The sequence below is a fragment of the Mustela nigripes genome, chromosome 13 (assembly GCF_022355385.1).
Source record: "Mustela nigripes isolate SB6536 chromosome 13, MUSNIG.SB6536, whole genome shotgun sequence".
Classification (NCBI taxonomy): domain Eukaryota; kingdom Metazoa; phylum Chordata; class Mammalia; order Carnivora; family Mustelidae; genus Mustela; species Mustela nigripes.
Window position 1 is genome coordinate 139592697 of NC_081569.1, and position 23758 is coordinate 139616454.

The 23758-nt window shown below is 55.1% G+C and overlaps 1 protein-coding gene across 4 annotated transcripts in view; it reads right to left on the reverse strand.

Moving 5' to 3' along the window:
• The window catches only part of BCL11B (BCL11 transcription factor B), an 89066-nt gene that overhangs the window by 24438 nt on the left and 40870 nt on the right, over positions 1-23758 (reverse strand). The window lies entirely within an intron of this gene.

The window sequence follows — 23758 nt, forward strand, 5'->3', positions numbered from 1 at the left end:
CTGACCCAAACCAAGAGCAAAGCCTCCCCGTTCTCAGCCAGCTGCCTCAGGCAGCCCTTGGAGCCTTTTTCCTCCCAGACAAAACTTTGCTGACATAAGGAAGTTGCCACGGCCAGGCCCATTGTGGTAGGGAGGAGCCTGGGCACCCAGACAGGTCAGGGTGGACACACATCACCCCAACTGTCCAGTGTTTTCCTAAGGGCAGGATCCATACCACAGAGCACCTGGTTTCCCAAGAGAAGCGGCCAGTGGCCCATGCAAATATTTCTACAAAGGAAAAAGCAACTCTAGCCAGAGATTTCTAGCACTGGAAACCAAACCAAGACTCACTTTAAAGAATGTCTGAGAAACAAATTGACCATCAACTGCTTAAAACCAATCAGTAGTTGAAAAGCTAGCACAAAATTAACACTTCAAATACTCGGGGCCTTTGGGGGTGGGCTGCACGCGGTGATGGGGCAAGTCCCCCAAGTACTAGGCACGCTCACACCGAGACCCGCCCTTAAAGCCTGCAGCAACCTGAGGAAACAGGTACCACAATCCTCTTCATCGTCACCACCACCGTCATCCCACTGCGGGGGATGCCTCCAGTTTATAGATGAGGAACCGAAGGCTCAGAGAGGTGAAGTGACTTATCCGAGGTCACACAGACAGGGGCCTCCAGGTGCCCATCAAGGGCTGTCACCTGGGGAAAGAGCAGACCCTGCACCCCTGGCCCCGAACTCATCTTGATCTGCTGCCAGTGGCCTTCCGCACTCTGGCCTCAGCCGTAGGCACCTCCACATGGTGCCCTGCAGCCACCCCAAAGTCCCAGAAGGGTCTCCTCCCTCACAGCCCAGGTGTTGCCTCTGCCTTGCGTGGCCTCTCATCCTCTGTGCCACTGGGGCATGTCTGCCTCCCTCGCGTCGGGCTCAGACCCCCTTCCAGGGCTCCTCACCTGCCCTGCTGGTCCTTGGACGCACCCCACTGCTCTCTGGCCCTTTCCTTGGGGACCTGCAGGGACAGCACCCCTGTCCCGGTAGCCTGGTGCCCCCAGCGGGTATCAAGCCCCACCCCAGCGGGAGGCGCCCGTGGCACCAGTTGGACACACCAGCCTCTGTGCTAGCGCCCAGGAGGGGCTCCCCAAGGCAGCTGCGGCTGGCCAGAGGAGGCGCCGGGGAGAACTTTGTGGCTCAGCCAAAAATGTGCCTTGAAGTGAAGAGGAAAGCCCGGGCCCCCTCCTGAAGCCGTCTCAGTCCACTGGGACTGCTCTCACAACACCACACACGGGGTGGCTCGGAAACAGCAAACACTTATTTCTCATGGCCCCAGAGGCCGGGAGTCCGAGATCAAGGTACGAGCAGATGTGACATGTGGTGAGGGCCCCTTCCTGGTTCACAGACAACTCGTCCGGCCATGCGGCTTGTGACGGCAGGGACAAGGTTGCTCTGGGGGCTCTTTTTATAAGGGGACACTAGTCCTCAGGGCCCCGTTCTTCCAGAGCTCTGGGCAGACACAACAAACCACCTTTTGGCCACCAGAGGCTGTGTCCAACAGCCCTCACGTGTGCAGAACAGTCTGACCTCCTGGCCCGTCTCACCCAGGCCAGCGCACGATGGGGACAGTGAGGCACCTCAGTGGAAGGAACAAGCCTGGGCTCTAAAGCAGATCCACCCCTGCTAAGTGACCCCAACAAGACCCTCTCTGGGCCCGGGTCCCTAGTAGGGAAGGGAGTCGGGCCAGACATCTCCCAACCCTGCACCAAGAATCCAGGACATCACGGCCCCAGTGCTCTGGGGGAGGGGCAGCCACTGGAAATGTATGTCCAGAGAGAACCCCGTGGGGGCCCCTCCTTCCCGTCCTCGGCTGTTCACGACCCACACCCCACTCCGACAGAATAGCTAGTAGCTGCCTTTTCCAAACCCCAGCAGGCCCAGGCTCCAGGCTGGGCCCTTCCAGGCATTATGCCACTGCCCAGAGAAGGGGCCTGAAGCTCCAACACGGGAAGCAGCTTCCCCAGGCGAAGAACAGGATGGCAGCGCCATGCCACTGCCCACCGCCCCCTTCTCGTCCCTGCAGCCTCGGCAGGCAGAGCAGGCCTCCACGGCAAGCACCACGCGGAGGGTCCCCACGGGCTCGGGTCAGCACCTGTAAATCCTGTCTACGTCTCAGCAGAAACAGCACACATCCTCAGGATGTGGGGCGGACAGGACACAGAGTGCTGTATCCGTGACCTTAATTTCTTAAAAATGGGTTCAGCACGGGTTCTTTGTGTATTTGTTTGTTGCACAAGCATTTCCTGAGCATCTACTACACGCTGGGCACTGCGGGGATCCCGGCAAGATGCCCCCCTTCGAAGAGCCCATTCATTCGCGCATTCATTCACTCGCCCATTCTTGGCTCTTTCATTTCACTAAGGGGTCGATGACCTGCACCTTCCGTGCTGGGCTCTGTGATGCAGCTTTGAAGGGATCCCCATCCTCCACACCTAAAGGCATCACCACAGCCCAGCAGAGCAGGAAGAGACCCCTCCCTGCCCCTCGAGGGCAGCCCCAACCTGTCCTGCTGCCTGTGCCCCATCCCACAGACCATGGGCCCTCAGGGACCGTGCTCAGTCCAATCCTGGGCTTGGAAGAGAAAAGACCACCCTGGGTTTGATGACCAGGGGTGTGCCGCTGAAAGGGGACAGCCACTGCCCAGGGGTCTGGAGTGAAGGCATCTCCATCCCTGGTGTCATCAGCATAGAGCCTGGGGCACCTGTGAGCCCTGCTGGCCTGTACCTGAGCGTCCCAGTGCATTTCCTGCTTGCAGTGACCGCAGGCCTGTCACCAGAAGTACTGCCCCAAAGGGGAGAGGGGGGAGGGGGCCGGCAGGTGGGGGATTCAGAACGTCGCCCTCCCCCGACAGAATGTCACCCCTACAGTGCACAGGAAGGCGGGTAGCAGACTCAGGGATCCCTCAGCTGCCCCCGAGCACAGCCACTGAGCACACCCTCCACGCCCAGGCCAGGGCTGCGCAGCTGGGAGCTGGGCATAGACAGGTGCTGACAGGAGTTCTAAAACCTGCTACTTCCCCGGAACATCCCTCTTTCCCTGCCCCCAGGGAGAGCAGGAGCCCAAGCCCAGGGGGCGGAAGACAGGTTTCAGGCAAAATGGAGCACCAGGTTCTTCGTTCTATCCTTGGGTCCCTGAAGCTCATAGTGAAGGACAGTGTTAAAAAATGTCCCAAGTGCTAAAGAAACTTACAAACGCACAAGGACAAAGTAAAATACAGTTGCTTGGCTTGGAACCTAAATTAAGCCCACTCAGTGTGACAGCACCATGACCACCACTGCCTTGCCCACGGGCACCTGGGACAGGCCAGGTGGGCCAGGTCTCAGATCACCTGTGGGCAGGTGTTCAGAAGACGCACCTCCAGTTAAATTACTTCTAAAGGGAGAATGAAATGATTACTACTTAATGGAAACACGATCTTTCCAAGCAGTGGGAAGGGAGAGTTAAAATAATGCAGGTCCTTGAAAGTAAGACCAGCTGGGCAGCTGAGAGAGAATTCTGGGCCATTTTGTCATGGCGGGGTGGCCAGAGGTCCTCCCTCACTAGGACACCAGGGCCAGCTGAGCCCCCAAAGAATTCCTGTCCACTCTGGTGCCCTTATCCATGTTTTATAAAGCTGGAGAAAATTCAAGGATTATCCCAAAGGCCGCACCACCCACTTCTGACAACCGTTAGTGAAATGCAACCAGACTACGAGGCATCAGCCGCTCTAGTACCTAAGGAAAGAAGAACATTGATCCTGGGATCAAGTCCCGCCTCTGGCTCCTTGCTCAGCAGGGAGTCTGCTTCTCCCTCTCTCTGAACCTCCTCCCTGCTTGTGTGCTCTCTCTCTCTATCTCAAATAAATAATAATAAGAAGAAAATTAATGAAAGAAAAAGCCAGCACAACCACCTCCTTCCCAGAGCAGCTTGGTACTCAACAACTTGTGAAGCTTTGTGAAGCCAGTTCAAAGGTCTGCCTGCAAATACCTGTCCTTTGCAGAAGCAAGTTGTTGAAGACAGATCAGCCCCAAAGGGATGGTGTGGTCTCACAGGAGGGGAGCCAACCACGCCAGTTCTGGCTTTCTGCCTGGAGCCCAAGGCTTCGGGAAGGGAACAGCCGAGCTGTTCCGAGCCAGCCCAGTGGCCCCCTGACCCGCTATTTACCTCTGTCTCTCTCCATCTCCAGGGACAGAGGGGCAGAATGACATCTAGGGGAATGGAGAAGAAGAGGACCAGACCCTGAATTTCATGTTCTGTCTCAACTTCCACCAGGGCCAGGAAGAGAAGCTGCCTGTTTTGTATGTGCTAATGTTACAATGATCTCTCAGCGTGGTGTTGATCATTCCTTATCTTGGAGAGCCACAGACTACTGGCCAATTGTTTTTTGTAAATAAAGTTTTATTGAAACGACAGTCATACCCATTTGGGACACACTGCCCATGAAGGCTCTTGCCCCGCAGCAGCAGAGCTAATTGGTTGCAACAGAGGTCACTGGCCCACAGAACCCAGAATATTTACTATCTGGACTTTTCATCCTTGATAAAGGCCCTGCTTTATCTAAAACACCATGGGAGGAAGTCTCCCAGGCTTGAGGTTGATGCAAAAAATCCCTCCATCCCAAACCATCTTTCTTTCATAAGCAAACCCGAATTCCCCACGTTTCCCTTTCCACCAGGTTGCCAGGAGGTTCAGAGCCCAAGTCTGTGCTCCGCTGTGTTCCAGATTCCTGGAACGACCTCTCCCATCCCTTGCTCGTAAGGGCCCCATTTTCTCATCATTGTTTTCAAGCTTCTGCTCCTGGTTCATTTAGAGCAAGAGACTTGATATTCCTTTATTACGGAAGCAACTATGTTTAAATGATAAAGAAGAGAAAAAGAGCCTGAGAACGGAATGGCACTGCAGCTGGGGGGAGGGGGTCCCTCTGCACTGTGACAAGCCTTAGCAGATGCCACTCTCAGAATTCCCCCGGGGAAGGCCCCCATACCTTCCCTTCCAGTCTGCGCTCCCAGCAGCTGAGCTCTCTAGACTGGAATTCTCGCATGCCACTGGGCAAGCTTCAGGCACTCACTCTGGTCACTTCTAGTATGCTATCCGCTTCTGGTAGGCGAGAAGGTTCCAAACACACCCCTCATTCATGCAGCCCCTCCTGGTGCCAAGGCCTGCACTGGGAGCTGAGGCCTAGAGACACACATAGAGCACAGTCCGTGTCCTGGGAGCCCCGCGGTTCCACTCAAGGATACAACCTCGTCAGCTTGGCCCAGCGGTGTGTGCTAAGTGCTGCCTGGGCGAGCTTTTCCCGGAGTAGGCTCCAGTGACCTGGAGACCCAGGGACTCTCTGGGCAGAGTCTGGCCGGGTTAGAGGACAGAGGTGTCCGGGGTCCAGCAAGAAACCCATGAGGCCAAGCTCAGATACGCGACAATAACCAGCCCTGAGCCCTGGGGTTCTGGCTGAGCAGTGTCCCACAGCTGTACCTGGAAACGGGCCATGTATCGAGGGGGGACAGCAAGTGAGTTCCAGAGGCTCTGCGTCCCCGTCTCCTTACGCCAACATCACGGCAGCAGTCTCAGGAGACAACAGGTGTGCCAGCCCCGGGAGAGCGGGTGTCTTATAAACAGCCGGAAGCTGTAACTGCGGCCCGGCCAGCACGGCTGAGCCCAGCAGGCAGCACTGGGAGAGGAGTCCAGAAGGCCCTGGAGGCCGCGAACCCAGCCATGGGGAGTCTGCTCAGCCACAGGCTCGGGGCCCTGGACTCCAAGTATGGACAGGGACCTGCCCCCACGGAGGCCAGAGTCTCTAGGGCTGCCATCCCGATAATCACCCTACTATTTGATTGGAGTTTATTAGGAAGTTGCTGCCACTGGTTATTGGCAGGCTCTAACATTTACACCTAGCCTTCCTGAAGTCTCCACAAGTACTGAACTAATAAAAGGGCCATGGCTACATACCACAGACAGGGAACTAACCAAAGCAAGACTGAGCGCAGGGTTGCATTTAACAAGAGGAGAGGGGCTTTTCAGGTTCTTTGGCTCCAGACTTTATGATTCTGGTTATAATGTTCACCTGGGAGGCAACCTACCCAGCAGCCTCCATCCTCTGGAGGCTGGGGGCAGAGCCCCTTTCCAGAATTCAGCTGGGCCCCCTTTTGAGCCATTCCTGGCCCAAGGCATGATGGGGCAGCATGAAGGCATGCCTCCCCATCCACCCACCTACCAAATACTGTCCCGAGTGGGCCAGGCACGGTGCTTACGTCAGAGCCATGGAGGGCATGAGACTCGGTCCCTGCCTCAGCCAAGGCCAGTCCAGAGGAAGCATCACGCATGGGCAAAAACACGGCAGCTGGGCTGGGCAAGTCCAGCAAGTACAGGGGGAGGGAAGGCACAGCCCACACAGGGAGCCAGGATGTGTCCGAGACAGAGCAGGGTTACAGCAGATGAGGCTCTGAGAGCCATACCCGGACAGGCTCTACTCACGTCAGGCCTCAAGATAAGGAAAGGAGAGCTGGACCCTCACCACCCACACATGGGCCTCCGCTGCCACTTCCCAACCATGTGGTTTTAAGGAGAGCCTTGACCCTGAGCCCTGGTTTCCTCATCTGTAAGACAGAGCTGGCACCCCCCATCAGGGAGCCATGATAAGCGTTCAGGAGGCAAGGGGGAGCAATGGGGCCCATGGGGGACACGCTCCCACCTCATCTCTCTCAGCTCACATTCCTACTGGACCCCAAAACTCTGCTTCTTGTTGATCAAAACACACAGCCTCACTGACATCAGCAGGGAATTCTCAAGCGACCGGAGACCAGGCCACGGCCCTGGGGTGGAAATCCACGGAGACCACAGAGGCCATGTGACAGAACAAGCCAAGTCCCAGGCCAGGACGAGGTCAGTGCAAGGGCTCCTGGCTCGGAGCAGCAAGCGACCACGGAGCTGCCGTGGCACGGAGACAAGCAGGAAAGAGAAGCACACAGTGATCTCGGCAAGGGGCCGGAACGTGCCGCTCTGGGGAGCCTGGCTTGGCCTGTGGGGCCACTTCGGCCTCAAGCTGGCCGGCATCCACTGCTCCAGGCAGCTGAACCAGAGGAAGGCCTGGGGGTGTCTAGGGAGCAGGGTGCCCGAGAGGGGAAGGAGGAGGTTGGTGGCGGGACCCTGGAGACCGCAGCCCTCAGGGGAGCTGGTAGCCCCGGTCGACCATCCCCTCTGCCTTTCAAGTTGGAGATCCCAGACCAGAACCCTGCCTTCTCCACACACGGACAGCAAAACCACACAACAGCAGTCTGCCGTGGAGGGGGCAGGCTGACCCTAGGAACGCCAGCGCTCAGCCCATCAGCCGTCACCTCTGCAGCTGCCAGACCTCCCCCATAACGCCTTCCCCCACAGTGGTCCAAAGACACGGTCTCCAGGGGCTAAGGAAACGGCGTGGGGCGGTATCTTCCTCCCACCGTTTCCTCAGGTGTGATGCTCAGTCAGGGCTACCTAACCTACCCCCTTGAGGTGCCCGGGCCCCGCCCAGAGGACAGAGGTGCACCGATCGACTAGTGATGTCTGCCATGGGTACAGAAGGCAGCCCCGGAGGTGTGTGTGCTGTATCCACCGCTCACCCCTATGGCATCTCTGAACCACTGCATCCCCTTCCTTCCAGAAGAAACAAACAAGAACAGACATAAGGACTGTAGAAGATAGGAAAGCTGGAAGAGCTGGTCCAAAAGAGCAGCTGAAACCAGGGAGGGAGGAAGAAGGTTGTCTAAAATCTCCATAAATCTCTGGGCTTTATGAGCCATAGTAAACGCAAGGGCAGAGCTTTCCAGTCCACCTTGCCTGCAGAGGTGTTTACTGAGAAGGCTCTTTCCAGGGAAAAGTTACTGAGAATAGATCTCTCTACTCAGCTAGCTGGCTCTCTGGCTTCAGCCCCTTTGCTCCAGACCCGAACAACGCACCCCCAAGGAACTCAAGCAGCTCACACCCGAAGACCAAGAAGCTGGTATCTCAAGGTTGGGGCCCAAGGCAAGGTGTGGGGGGCCACGTGAGGAAAGAGAGGGACACAGGCCAGCAAGCGGGAAAGCTGGTACCTGGCAGGGGACTCCAGGAGGCCTCAGCAGAGACCCTGAGGGCAGAGCTTCCCAGTGGGGACCAGAATGCCTCCAAAATCAAAGCCAGGCACATACCGCAGCCCCAAAGATCAGCTCACACTGGCCCAGAAGGGGAGACTTAGATACTCCCGAACCTGGGGTCTCCACATCTAGGATGCGGGAGGACCCCCAGGTGGGAGGGAGCCCAGCCCTCGCCACCACCCGCTTAGCTGCAAACCCCTGGGTCACTGCAGTGAACATGCCTTCTCCTCTACCTCCTGGGACAACCGTCGTCATGAGATCAGCAAGAGCTCCCCTTGTTGGGGCCTTCCAGTGCCCCAGGCCCCAGGCTAAGCACCAGACACACCCTACGAGCTGAGGAGTGCTGTCATCTCCCTTCATGGAGGGACGCAGGCTCCGAGACAGAGGGGAAGGGCCTTGGTCACCCGGTGAGAAAGGGGCAGAGCCAGGGCCACCCCAGACCTGGCAGCTCCACAGCAGGACTCTGTGCCCAGCAGGTTCTGCTTCTGAAAGCAGCCTGTGTGCACCCAAAGGAGCAAGGATCCCGGGATGCTCAGAAGAGCCCAGGGTCACACTCAGGGGTCATTCGGGCACCTCACTTCCTCCTGGTCCTATGCACCTTTCTCCGCTCCCTGACCCTTTCCAAAGCATCCAGAGCAGTTGGCCAGAGCCTGGTCCCGGACATTCACACACGCAGGCACACGCACACCTGCACACGTACCTGGACATTCACACACGCAGGCACACGCACACCTGCACACGTACCCGGACATGTACCTGGACGCACGTGTCAACACACACACACACACACACACAGAGTGGTGTGCGTCCACCACTCTTACTTCCCTGACCTCCTTAACATAAATGAACGTGCTGACATGGGGCTCTTAGGGCTCTGGCGTGCTAGCCACCTCCCACCCAGGGATTCTCCTGATATCCTTCCCCACTGCTGGTCCCACCATTCTAAATCCTTGTTATTTTCCAGGAAAGATAATGAGTGAAAAATTTCTGCTTTCCAGCCCCTGCTTCTCATTAGCTACATGAGCTTTTACTTCTTAATCAAAAGAGGAAACTTCAACTTAACAGAAGTAAATGAACTTGAAGCCCTGCCCATCCCAACCCCGCATCCCCCCCAAAAAAGTGATGGTTCCACACTCAGAAACCACACTTTGTATCCAATTCCAGATCCAAGAGCCTCTCCGTTCCGGTCAATGACTTCGCCGGTTCTGACGGGGCCCACTCACCTTCTGTCCTTCTCAGATTCGTCCCTCCGCACTGCCCCTCCTACAGGAGGAGTCACCTGAGCGGCAGGCAGGATGGAGCATCTTGCTGAATAAAGGAAGCAAAAGCAAAATGGAACCTCCAAAAAGGCTACATTTCCAAAACTCAAGTGCACACCCAAAGTGGGAGAGACAGAACTCGGGTTGGTCTGACAGCTATGCCCTGTCGAGCTGCAAGTCTCAGATTTCTTAAATACACAAAGGACATCCCCTCCCTCCCTGCCCCCTGCAAGCTGCACCTGGGGCCAAAGTTCAGCCCACCTGCTGGTCTCCATGAGAGGGGACAGCCAGGAAGTCACGGACCCCTGCCTCACGGTGCTCTCCCATTTCCCCCAGAGCAAGAACTCTCCAGCTCTGTCCCCTCCCCACCAGGGACACCTCCCTGCCTTGGTCCTGCCTTGGTCTCCAACTTGGTTACTGGAGGTTTCTGGAGAGGATACAGCATCACCAAATCTATAGACCAGTTTCTTTGAGGGAATAAAACCTAGCCTGTCTGCACCCTCACCTGAGCAGGACACCCACCGTGGAGAGGGGACCCTAGGGCTGTGTGTCAGGCATGGAGCAGGGAACCCAGTTCACTCCCATCTGCTTCCAGTACACATGAGCAGACGGACGTGGGACCTTTTAGCTGGACATTAATCATTCGCAGCAACTGGACACCCGAGACCTGGCAGAGGGAACGGAGAAAGCCCCGAGGCGCTAGACAGCAAGGCTCCCTGACTTAGGTGCGCCCGCATAAAGGGAAACAGAGGCCCTGAGTCTGCTCTCTCGGGTGCTGCGTGCAAGGCCCCGCAGCAATCAGACTGGAGAGGCTAGCGGTGCAAGACGCCCAGCAGATCGTCAGCAATGAGGTATAATTGAAAGGATTAACATGAATGCGATGTTTCCCTTCCAAAAATTCGAGGAACGCCACAGCAACTCTCATCTGGGCTGGTATGACTCATGTTTTTAATAGAGGAACTTAATTTCCACTTCTGAGGAATTTGGACTCAGGGAAACATTGTCTAAGAAGCGTTCATTTTACTCCAGCGACAGTAAGCCGTGACACCCTGAAAGTAAAAATAAAGATCCCCAGTCTGTCCCTTGTCTCCCAGAACTCACTGTGAGCCACAAGAGGGTCCTCCACGGACCTGCCCGGAACATGAGGTCTCAGGGGAAAGCGTGGGGTATGAGGTCAGCCAGGCAGCTCCTAACTCAGCGTGGTGGCCTGGGGCCAGGACCTGCCTGTCTCCGGGACACTGCTTGAGCCACGCCCATTCAAAGGGCAGCTGGCCCTGCTGCGCAGGGGCCTGGACAGGGCATGTCATGTGAGCAGAACATGAGGCTGTCCACCAACATGAAGGATGCCAGGGCACAGCTGGGCCGGGCACCTTCTTCCTCATCTGGAAGGCTCCAGGTAACGCAGTGCCCAGTGCCTCCCGGAGAGGTTCACCCCATCATCTCGACCCTATGGCATCCTCCCAGCAGAGCTGGCTCCCAGAAGACTGAGCCCTAGGACAGACTCCTCCCTCTGCTCAAGGCTGGGTCCTCACACTTGGCGAGGGTCAACAAAACCAAGGCTCAGAGGTCAGAACAACCTGTTGCCATCCCCAGCTGCCCCACTAGTGGAGGGAATGAGACGTCACAGGAGCCCCAGCCACGCCTGTCCCATCCCAAATCCTCCCTCCTGGCAGAGTCAGCACGCCACCTCCATCTCCCTGCTCTGAGTGTCCACAGAGACCCCGCCTCCCAGGCCCGTCCCAGCCCGGCCCCTCCACTCCAGATTCTGAGGAGTGTCAAGTTTTACATAAAAACTGAACCCGGGCTGAGCATCTGGGGTGCAGACTTCTCAAAGCAACAGTACTAGGCAAGACCATTTTTCTGCCTCTTTACCTTCCCAGGAGCATCTTCTTACTCAGACGGCGCCCGGCAGGTCCCCCGGCACACACGTGTTTCCAGCTGACCCCTGGGTCCTGAGGGGGGAAGTGGGATCCTGGGGGCCAAGAAGCTGATTCGAGGCACCGCCTTCGCCATGCTGAAGAGCCTCTACAGGTGAGAGTTTCCTAATCGAGCATGCCACGAGGGAGGATGCGCCAAAAGATCACTGTCCCCGGGACGCTCGTCGCTACATCCTGGCAGCTCGGTCACCCGGCCAGCTGCGGCAGGACGTCCCCCGCGACCGCCGCACGCCACTCACCACGGCTTCCACCACACCCCGCAGCCCCCAGGAGGCCACCCACGACCCCCACCCCCATCCTGCCATGAAGAACAGCGATCCAGATCCCAACTCCTCCCCACCTCTGCTCCGGCCAAGGGAGAGGCACTCATTTATAAGTTGCAGATAATGTCACCCACCATTCATCCAAATGTGTCACTAACATCCCATTAGGCTGTAATTATTTTTTAATTAAAACTAAGAAAACTGGCATGCCTGTGCCGACTTTATGCATCTGTTATGGGTTAAAATAGCTTTTAAAAAATGTTTCGGAGACCACAGTCTATTGTGGCCGCGGCCTCTGCCAAAGAAAACGCAAGCTTGCTTATTTTCTCCATGGGGCGCAACAGCGCCTGTGTGTGCCGGAACAGGATCGGCTGGCCGTGAAAAGAATTCCAAATAAAACACAAACATGGAATTTGGCAACGCCACAGAAGCAAGCTTAAGACTAATTCCAGCATGCGGACGGCTCTCACATAGTAAGTCTGGCTCCAGCATAAATGAAACCAGGCACTGTAAAATACCAAGCGAGCCGGAGTCTCAGCTTAAAGGGACAGAGCGCTGGTTCCAGGTATAAAAGCTTATTAAGCCGGCTTGCGCGGGCTCCATAAATCCATAGGTTATTAGCTGTTTGCTTTCAGCCAATCCCTCCTTAAAGAGATGCATATTAAGAGAGAGAACAACAAATGAAAACCATCACTTTGCACTTGACTTCCAGTGCAGCGGTTCTGGAAATACGGTGCTCATTACCTCAATGAGAGGAGAGACTTTCTGAAACCTCAAATAGCCACACTCGAAGGGGAGGAGGGAAGGTGGGTGGAGAGGGAGAGGGGCCACAGGGGGCCAGGTAAGGCCTCCCCATCCCTGTTGGAAGGATGAAAAGGACGCCGAGAACCAGAGTTGTCAGCAGGCAGGACTCGGCCACAGGGGGAAAAGCCACGTGGAGGCTGGAAAACCTCCACCCAGGGAAACAGCAACGATAATGGCTGTGAGAGTAATAATTGTAATAATTATAGCTGTAATGACAGTAAAAATGTTACAGTAGTACCTGCCAACACTCACCACCTTGGTACATCAGCTGCTGCTGAAGGTGGTGTAACGGAACCAGGAAAGGGTTTCAAGCATGATGAGACACTTAAGGGCCCCGAAGTCAGACTGCCTCAGTTTCCCAATCTATAAAATGGGAACGGCAGTGCCTTCCTTGCAGAGTTGGGATGAGGGATACTGAGGACCAAGCCCACACGAAATGTTTGGCCAAGTGCTACCTATCCCACGAAGTTGCAGCCCCCTCATCGTACGGACCGGGAAACTGAGGTTCCTAAGGCTAGGTCACTCACCAAGGTCAAAGAGCTGGTAGGTGTCAGAGCCGGGATTTCAGACCAGCCGCCTGGCTGCTAAGCCAGCGGTCCTAGCACACGCACCCCCGGGTGGGTCACACCCGCACTGGGCTCGTTTTCCAGGACTGTGAACTGGGGTAGACAAGTGGATGTGGCCTCCCCCAGAAGGTAGTGAGAAGACAATTCTTCCCCAGAGAGAGATTCGCCCTCAAAACCTCTCAGCAGGCCACGGTACTGACACTCGGCTGCACACCGCAATCCAGGGAGAATTACAAAGTTCAAGGAGGAAAATAATCAAAGGGCCTCTGCCATAAACACCCTGCACTGGGCAGGGGGAGGGGACCCTTGCTGTGCCGATAATTCCCCCCGGCCACCACACGTGCACACACAAACACAGACACACAGCAGACACGCTCGAGTTAACACTGACGTGTACAAACACACAGCATACACACATGAACACATGCATATGCATGGACCTCCCCACAGACACGTGTACAAATACGTACACACACATATATTCCCACGCCCACACACATATGTATGCACGCTCACAGGTACACACATACACACAAATACTCACATGTAAACACACAAACACACAGGGCCTTTTATTACGGGGTCTGTGCCAGGCCCAAGGACCCTGGCAGAGGCAATGGGAAAAACCAGGGAGAAAATTACATGAGGCAATGTTTGGCTCCAAATAAAAAAGCCATGGAATGTTTTCCCTCAAGTCCTGGCTATTTCCCGCAGGTCCACTCAGACCCGGATCCCGCGCGGAGGGCAACGCAGCTCAGCCTTGCCCAGAGGAACTCCCGACCGCTGCGTCCCCAAGGTGAACCAGGTGCAGCCCTCCCAGGGCTACCAGCCACCTGATCAGGCATGGCGGGGACACCCCAGGTAACCCACAGGGGCCACAGTCCATCCGCTCGTGGCCGCTCCTCAGTGAAATACACGCTTAGCAAAAACAGGGCCCAGGACCCTGTCCTGACCCTCTGACTCCACCCCCTCCCCTGCTCTGCAAGCCTCCGCCGCCTGGCTTGGTGACGTCACACTCCAGTGGGCTCCGAGCTGCTCTTCCTGAAAAGATGCACGTCTTAGAAGATGCAGACTAAAAATACTCCTGGCTTCTCAGAGCCAGTTTACAAAAATAATTATATTTTCTTTAAGAAAATAGATTATAGGCAAGTATGTGTCCGTCTATTTTTAGTTCCTATTCAACTCTGCTAATTTTTTCTCATAATAATCGCCGCAGACTTTTTTTTAAAGCCACCCCCCACTCCGTTAATAATTGTGTTCTGACTTGGCACAGGGGTAGGATTGGTGGGGGGGAGGGGCACACAACCTTCCATAAACATAGAGGTCTGAGCTTTGCCCCAAGGTGACAGCATCTGAAAATAACTGGGACAAGGAACGTCTGACCATCTTGTTGGAGACCAGCTCAAGCCCAACCCAGTATTCTTTTGGGTGATCTTCTGTATATACCTTAACCCAAACCTGGGCTGTTCACAGAGGACATCAAACTGGGGTTCCTGCCCTGAAGGGGCCTACAATCCAGCAAGGGGTATGTTGTGGGTTGAAGAGTGTTACCCCCCCACCCCCGAAGCCCCATGTCCATAACCAAATCCTTGGAATCTATGACTGTGGCCGTATTTGGAAAAAGGACAGTGGCAGAGATAATTAAGTTCAGGATTTGAGATAAGATCATTCTAGATTATCCGGGTGAGCTCTAAATGGAGTAACCATTGTTCTTGTACTGTGGGAAGAAGACAGGTCCCAAGGATGAGGCCATGACTACAGATGCAGAGCTAGAAGATGTGGTCACAGCCAAGTCATGCCAGGAAATCACCAGAAGCTGGAGGAGGCCGGGAACAGATTCTCCCCCTGGAGCCTCCAGAGGGAGCACAGCCCTGCCGGCCCCTTGAGTTTGGACTTGCGGCCTCACGAAACTGTGAGGTGACAGTGGTCATCAGCTGCGGCAGCCCAAGGAATTAACACAGGACAACAGAAATCACAGTCACAGAATAATCCTGACTGCAGTCCCATGATTACTTTCCCTCTAGCACGAAGGACCCGAGGTCCTGTGATCACAGAGGCAGACACTACAGTCCAACTCAGGATGCCCCCTCTCCCACTTCTCCCAGCCCGGCTGGGAAGCCAAGGGCGACATGATAGTCCCCAGGGGACAGGGACCCAGAGAGTGGTGGGACCCAGGACACCTGCCGGCTAGCCCTTGCTCGCAGGTGTTCTGGCTCTCGAGGACACAGTTCTTTCTGCTAAACCAAGCCCAAACCGTCACCCAAAGGACACAGCAGAAAGGAAAGTGAAAATTGTCCACTTGCAGAATTTTCTTCCCCCAAACTCTCAAGCTAGCAAAATGTTCAGCTGACTGCTAGGAACCAGCAGGCTGGGAGACAGGCCGTCACTGGGAAGCACTTAGGAGAGACGCAAGAGACCCTTACCCCAGGGTGAGACCTGCAAAGGAAATGTCCTGAGTGAGGTGGCCACTGGAGCCCGGCCACAGGCACCACATCCGAGCTCAGCAGGAGCCGGTTCCCTTCTGGACCCTCATGTGACTGGGGCCAGTGGTGACCCCCATCCCTGAGTCTCGGGGGGTCAGGGGAGGACGCGAGAAACGGGGACTCTGGAGCACTGTGGTAGGAACATAAAATGTGGCCGCTGCTTCGGGAAAGAGGTGGGCGTTTCCTCAATAAGTCAGAACCAGAATGACCACGTGGTCGAGCCATCCCGCCCCGGTGTACACGGCGAGCACTGAAGGCAGGGTCTCAAACCAGGAGCTGCACACCCCTGTCCAAAGAAGCACGGTTCACAGCGGCCACAGGGCGGGAACGAACAAGTGTGCATCCCAGGACAAACGGACACACACGATAGCAGTGTACCCACCAGACGGGATATCATTTGGCCTTTCCATGGAAGGGCATCATGGCACAGGCTACAGCATGCACGAAGCTTGAACTCGCTGTGCCCAGTGAAACGAGCCAGTCGCAGGGGGAGAAATATCGTCTAATGCACTTCTGTGTGACACCCAGAGTCAACCTCGCAGGGGCAGGAAGCAGGATGCAGGAAGGGGGAAACGGGGAGTTAGCGCTTCGCGGGGATAGAGCTTCAGTTTGGGGTAACTGGAAAGTTCTGGAGATGGACGGTGGTGGTGAGAGCAGAGCACAGCACATCGGGAAGGTACTTAATGTCACTGAACTGTCACCCAAAAATGGCTGGAAGGGTGACTTTTGTGTACTACATCAGGACAAAAAAAAAAAATCCAAGAGCCCTATCCTCACATCGCTGCGAGAAAGCATCTGTGGAGAGGGTGCACGCAGAGCCCAGGGTGCACAGTAGGCCCTCGGGCAATGGCTCCTTTACTATCAAATCAAGACGCGGAGGCACCTGTTAATAAAGCACAAGGAAAGTCGAGCAGAGTGTGCATGGGGGGGCAGCCAGGTACAGAGCTAAGGGTCAACTTGTGCACCCCATGGGCCTGTCCCATCGGCCGTTCCTCACCTCCCATTAACAAAGCAGTAATTAAAAATGTCTGGCTTTATGAAAAGATTCCAAATGCCCCTGTCTCTGCAGGTAGTGGCTCTGTTTTCGCATTAACCTCTTTCAAGAAGATCTAAGACCTCTGACTCCTTCCGCTGAAATCGAGTCCTGGCCTTCTATTTTCCAGGGGTGCAGCAGCCTGGGATTCAGCCACTCATGCCTCTCCCTCCGGGGCTCCCACTCACACCTGCCAGGTAGAAGGCCAGCAGGACGGCTGTCCACGAGCCAGAGAGCAAGGTTGGGAGCAGGCTGTATCCCCCAGACCCAAAGAAACCTGGGTTCAAATCCCACCTCTGCTGTCCACCAGCTGCACAATTTCAGGCACATTCCACCACCTCTCTGGTGTGTCTCCGCGCCTGTAAGGGACAGGCTAGGTGACCTCCTAAGAAAGGTGATGGGAGACCTCAATATCTGGAAGGCCGCTGCAGAGGGCCTGCCTGACACACAGCAGGGGCACAGAAAAGGTAACGTGACTATAACCCGGTGGCCCCATTGCCAAGTGTAAGAAAGACACTGGTGCGAGAGTTAGAGCCACGGCTGACGCTTCCACGCCCGCTGACCATACACCATGGTCACACGCCAGCCCCTAAGGAGGGGCCTGAAGAGATGAGCAGGCAACAGCCCCCCCACCAAGGTGTGAGGGCAGGCTATGGGTGAAACCCCCCCAGAGGGACCCCTGCCCACCAACGGTTTCTCCCCACTGATTTCTGGATTAAATTGGCCAGCCTTGATTATGTTTGGATAAACTATATTTCATGGTTTAGACTATTTGGGTTTGATTGTGAAATATGTACAGCACACAGCCCCTCCCCCTTGCCCAGCCTTCGGGTTTAAAAAGTCAAGTACATTTTGTTCCCACCATCAAGGAAAAAAAAAAAAGACAACACCAAGAACACCTCAGGCTTTAAGGAGAACCAAAATATGTTTCTCTCCAGTGAAGAAAAATTGCTTCTAGGGGACTCCGTGCAAAAAATGAGAAGGCGGGGCACTGGCCTGGCTCAGTGGGAGGGCCATGTGACTCTCGATCTCGGGGTTGTGAGTTCAAGCCCTATGTTGAGTGTAGACATTGCTTAGACATGAAAACTTACACACACACACACACAAAGTGAGGAGCTGACTGAGAGCATTCTGTGTCTCCTCTTTCTCTCGGAGACATGAACTCGACCTCTTTGGGTCTTCACCGTCCACCAGCATTTCCCGAGCCGGGCCCTGGAACCCTGGAGACACGGCAAACCCAAGTCACAGGGACCGGCACTAAGGCTGTGATAAGGACACCTACCAGGTCCCTGCCTCCCAGCCAGACCCCAGAAGGCCAGTCTGAGGGTGATGAGAACATCTTCCACAGTGCCCCAAGCCTCTTCTTTTGCGCCAGAGTTCCCTTTTGAGGACTAAAGATGGATTCTCTGGGTCCTCATAAGTCACTCACAACTTGGACCCCACAGGGGCGCCCCGAGCTGGAGGAGGCTCGCCAGGTCAGCAGACTTCTGGCTGACACCCATATCCACGTCTGTCACTGGTCACACATTGAAAGAAGCTGTCCAACCTCCAGCCTCACCTTCTCCATCGAGAAAACCTCAGAGGATCTGCAGAACCCTCCTTGCTCCGGGAGGCTCAGTCCTTTCAATTTTTTTCTGCAGAGAAAGCATTCCTGTCCAGCCCGGCCACCGTGGCAAAAACCCTGCTGAGCTCATTCCTGGACCCCCGTGTCCTGCCCCAGATTAGGCAGCAGCATGGCCGGCAAACAAAGACCATAGGGACCCTCCCAGGACCATGTCTGAATGTGATCTGGCTTCCTCGAGCGAGCTGCATTTCCTATGCCCCTGTTTGAGCCATTCGGAGACCATTCTGAGACAGAAGGGCAGAGCTACAAGTTCTGAGCCCTAAGATCCTCATGAGCAAAAGGGAGACCACCTCTTTTTAGGGGAGTTAAGAGGATGGAGTGGAATGAGCAAAGTGTGCAAAGTATTGAGGACGGTGCTGGCACATAGTAGGCCTGCACAAAACCCTGGCAAGTCGCAGGAACAGCGACAGCGATGATTTCCTGGGCAGCAAACTTGCAAAGGGATGGCAGCCAAGTCGTCATCTTCAGGCATCGGGCGGGGGGACCCACGTCTTCTCCAGAGCCCAGCTTCATCCTCCGCGCCTCTCACACCTCCCACCGCCTCTGCTTCCCCACGCGCTGGTGCTCAGCGGTGGCCTCCCCGACGCAGTGGCCATTCAGCAGAACCTCCAGTGCAGGGACGACAGGTGGATACTTCCAGTGTCCCCAGTTCACACGGAAGGAAACTGAGGCTTGGGGAGAGGAGGTGGCCATCCAGAAGTCACAATCATACCCAGGTACCTTGAGGACAGGGACCAAGTACAGGCTCAACTCTGCAGCTTCCCACAGTGCCTCCAGGCCTCTCCCAGCAGCATGTGTCCACAGTGACATTTCGTTTCAAACACGAACCCATCCACAGAGCCCCGGGAAGGGATGGGGCAGCCAACGATCCAAGCACAACCACGGAACGTCTCAAACCGAGGACACACGGAGGCGTGTTCCAACCACAGATGGCAAAACTGAGGGTCCAAGAAGCTAAACGTGCAGGGCTCCTCAGAGCAAAGACTCTGCTGCCAAATCAGATGGTGTGCTTCATGTGGCTGTAGCTGGAGGCCAAGCCCCCAGCCTGAACTCAGGTGGGGGTGATCTGGCCTGGTAGGCAGAGCCCTAAAGGGCACAGGGCCCATGTCACAGTGTCCGTCTCAGCAACCCCATCTAGATCACGAAGGGGTTGCATGGGATGATCTCCTGACGCCCCGGCCCTAGGTCATGAGAGACGAACTGAAGCCATAGGTCACCTGAAGGGAACCCACTTCTGGACTACTCTGCCGCACGCCACGTGGAGGACCCCCAGCCTCCTCCGCCACATTCAGATCCCCTTCAAAGTGGCATAACGCGGCCGCCTGCCCCGGGATCTCTGATGTCGGTGGCCAGTGCTGGTTCCTCACATCCACTAACTGCTTTAAAGCCCTGCATCCAGCACTGCATTAAAAATTAATTACACATGCTATTTTATTGCTAGTGCATAATGTAATAAGCACCAGCTGTGCTGAACAGTCAAACTCCTTTTTAAGACAGCTATAAAAAAAAAAAAAAAAAAAAAAGGAAAGAAGGAAGAAAAGAAAGAAAGAAAGAAACTGCACTTCCAAATGCCTCTCCTGTCAGAGCAGAAAAACAGCAACATCTTGTACGGATTTGAACAGAATTCTTTGATTTAGCTCTGCCTTCAGAACGTCTGAAGGGCCGGCTCGGAGTGAAACAGAATCTGGCATGGTTTGCAGTGGTCTCCTCTCCGGGATATTGCTGGGACCCCTTTTATCCAAGGACAGTCACACTGGTAGGTGCCCCTGCATCATCCCCGCCCCCCAGCAGGCAGCACTGCCCTCCTTCTGGCCCCCTGGAAACGCGGCACCCAGCCCCGTAAGTGCTGGAGCAGATGGGACTCCAGGACTGTCGGCTTTCCTGGAGTCCTCCCCAAGCCCTGCTGCCCTGTGCCACCTTGAGCAGCCTGGAGAGTCGCTTCCTCTGTCCCGGGGCCCTGGCCGTGTTCGGTGGCTTCTCCCAGTACCTCCCTCAATCACGAAAGGAGGCACCTGCGTTCTACAGATAGGTGGTCCAGAGCGGCCTCTGCAGCAGTGTGACCCCCCCAAAGCAGGCAGACACTGAGCAGAATCCACTGAACAGGCATGCGAGAATCACCCACGGGTGGCAAATGCCGGACCACCAGCCCCCTTGGCAATGTAGACATCGCGAGGTGTACAGATGACTCTTTAAATTTTTAATGACTCTCCTGAGAGCGCTTTTCCTCCAGTGAGCCAACCCCCACTGACGCTGGAACCTGGTCAGCCCCGAAAGACTCACAGCAAACATGACTTTGCCGAGGGAATCACGGGAGCACGTCTTGAGCCTTCCCCAGACCGAGGGCTTCTGTCCACACACGTTCATCCACACTCAGTTCGCTTCTTCCCGCTGCCCATACTCACCCCTCCCTCCAGAGTCTCCACGGAGGCTCTCATGCCCTACTGGGGAGCCCCTGCATCTCGGGCAGCATCACCCTTTGGCTTCCCGCTGATCCTCCAGTGTTAATCAAACCCAGTTCAGAATGAAACTACAGCGTGCTTCTTGTTCTGGTATGAAATGTGCAAAGCACAGACCATATCATTAACATAAAACTTCCAGAAATAAGGCCACTTTCCAGACAGACTGTATTAATTGCATCAAGCTTCTACAGCTGGGGTGGTCTAATCCACAGTGTCCCATTGGATGACTCCGGTTATAAAAACCAACACAAACGAACACTGGGATAAAATTGAAGGAGGAGAACACGATAGATTCTACTGTTACACCCTACTATTTACTTACAGGTATTCTTTTATCTTTATTGTCCCTTTAACCCATGCCAAGAAACCCCAGACTAGTTAAATAACACAGCAAGCAATTTCAGTAGAAAAGTAAATTGAATTTAACTTTACAAGATTGCCCTGTGATTTCAGCATCTACTAATGACTGCAACTGACTCCTTCTATTAAATCCAAACACTTCCACTTCCCCGAGCTGGGATCCTGTGTGTTCTTGCGTGAGACCTTGAACTTCACCGTGCACATGTATTAATCACAGGAGCTGATGACCATTTGTGGCTTTTAAATATGCAATGAAGTTTCTAGGTTCCTTTTCCACCTCACAATGCTGGTACATGATCTGAGCCAGCCAAGAGACTAAATGCCTTTAAGAATGGAACCTGGAGATCCAGCCTGATGTAAAATTTCAGACAGGTAACTGTGTCTTCTGCACAAGCAGGAGTCAGAACTTCTACAGGGCTCACTCAGCATGAGGCTCGGGTCACAGAACCTGGCGATGTATAACCTCACTCGATCCTCAAAAAAGCTTTCAAGGCATGAACTATCACTGCTCCCATTTTATAGGTGGGAAAACTGAGGAACGGGGAGGAAAACGGCTTGCCCCAGGTCACAAAACCATTCAGAACAGCACCCTTCATTCGGGCAGGGGATGTTGACAGTCATGGAAACCCTGGAAGGGGAAACAGTTCAGAGCTTTCCAAGACCCAGATGTTTCCGAACCGGCCTCTGAACACCCCACCCCTACTCTGGGGACCTGAGCCAAGTCACGTGCCCAGTCGTCCACCGCAGCCAGTAACTGAAACACATCAACATCATCTGTTCTAGAAGTCAAATGTGAAGCCTCATTTTTAAACATCACGTATGTATCGCATGATACACGTCCGAGGGAGAACGGCTCCTTCAAGGTCACCAGCCAGGTGGAGTGAGGGCCAGGACCATAGCCCAAGCTTCTCCACTCCACCAGTGCCCTGGGGAGGTCCCTACATGAAATTTCTCAGGGAAGAAACTTCAGTTTCCAGGAACGCCCAGACTCAGAGCCCTCCCATTATCTCAGCAGGGTCAACAAGCAAAGAAGAGCCCCAGTCCCTCCCCCCCCCCCGTGACCATCAGGAGGTCGGTGGTGGAGGGCCCGGGAGGCAGGGCTGTTGGGGACGCCGCCAGCCAGAGCGGGACACAAACACACACACAAACCTGTGTGGCTTGCTCCCCATAAAATCACATCCTTCTATAAATAACTGTGAATGCCTTCACGGGCATGCAATTAACCTGTGTGAAACACGGTTACTCCGGGGTTTTCCGTATTAATTTGAAGAGATAGGTTCAGTGCATCCTGATCTGAAAAGAGACAAAACAAAGTAAGGATGGCGGCCCCTCTCCGTCTTTACAGAGGACTGCTTCTTCCTAACGGGTTACTGCGAATTCAATGACTCCATTCCAACTACTAATTAAACAGGCACTAAAAACACTTCAGCAAACAGCCCAGTGCCAGGGACAGAAGCCACAAAGGGACAAAACCTCCAGAACAGGGTATCTTCAGGTAAGGAAACTGGTCGGAAAGTATGGGGCAGGCAAATGAACGGGGATCCAACAGTGAAAGAGGACAGCGCCAGAAATCGGCCTGGCGTCACAGGCCCAAGAGCGGTCTCCAAGGAAGGTTGGGAAGGGTGGTCTCAGAGACCCCAAGAACAGACCCCACCCTGCCTTGATGCCCTCCCTGGGCACTAACATGCATTTGGGGGCTGCTCACAGACTCTATGCCCTCATGGCATCAAGTTCTAAAATCTTAGAGGGCCTCTAAACCAGATGAGCCAATGCGAGAGGCGAAGCAGGTTTCGGATGACCAGTCAGGGTCAAACCCCCCTCTGCCCTTCCATCCCCTTCCAAGAATGGTCTCCGCGGGTGCCCATTCCCGCACTCCCCGTCTCCACCCCTGCAAGCTGCGGGAGGGCCAGACCCGCTGTGCCTGACTCCACCTTGGTTTGCACAACGCCAATGTCGTGAAACAATGACTGAACGTGGGCCATGAGAAGCCCATCTCCAAGCCTCACTTTCTCATCTGCAAAATGGGGAGAAGAGACTACCTCCTAAGGTCACTATGGGAATTAAATTCAAGAATGCACACCGAAAGCCCCGTGCAATCCTGCACACGGGATAGGCCCTCCACATGTGGCCCTTGAAGGAAGGGGCGGCACTGTGGCTGAGGGCAGACGTGTGGCTACCAGAGCCAACAGAGGGTTAAGTGAAGCCCCGGGCGCACCTCTGCCAGGGGGAATCATGTTTCTGTACCACAGAACTTGCCTGAGTCTAGTCAGAAACACTCGGGATGATCGTTGAGAGCACGCCCCCCCCCCCCGGGGGGCGGCAGGAGGCTGCAGAACTCATTACAGGAAGCTCTGAGAGCAGGGCAAAGCACCCCGACGAAGTAGGCACCCCTCGCTCAGCAAGCAGACATCACAGTGCAGCCCTACAGAGCTGGGATGCGAGCTCCGGTCACTCCAGGCACTCGGGCGGCCCGGGGCAGGGAGCCGGCCGCTTTGCTGGCAGGGTCGACTCCTTCCTGGACAGTTTCAGTCTTTGCTTTGTGCATTCAAGGCATGAGCCCAGGACTATGATGCCACCATACACCACAGCGGGAGCTGCTGAAGGCCGCAGGCCACCTGACCAGCAGGAAGGCCTGCGAGGCTCTGGCCCCCCGCAGAGCTGACAGTCTCTACCAGGGACCATCCTTCAGGACAGCTTCAACTAAAGCAAAACCTGTCCCAGAAAAATAGTTTTCCCTTCACTACCCAAATCAAAAGAAAGCCTGCAACAGGCCTGGTGACAAAGCTGGGGCAAACTGAATGGGCCCCAGCCCTGCACAGCTCCCCCACCTCTTCTCCTGACCGCGCCCGGA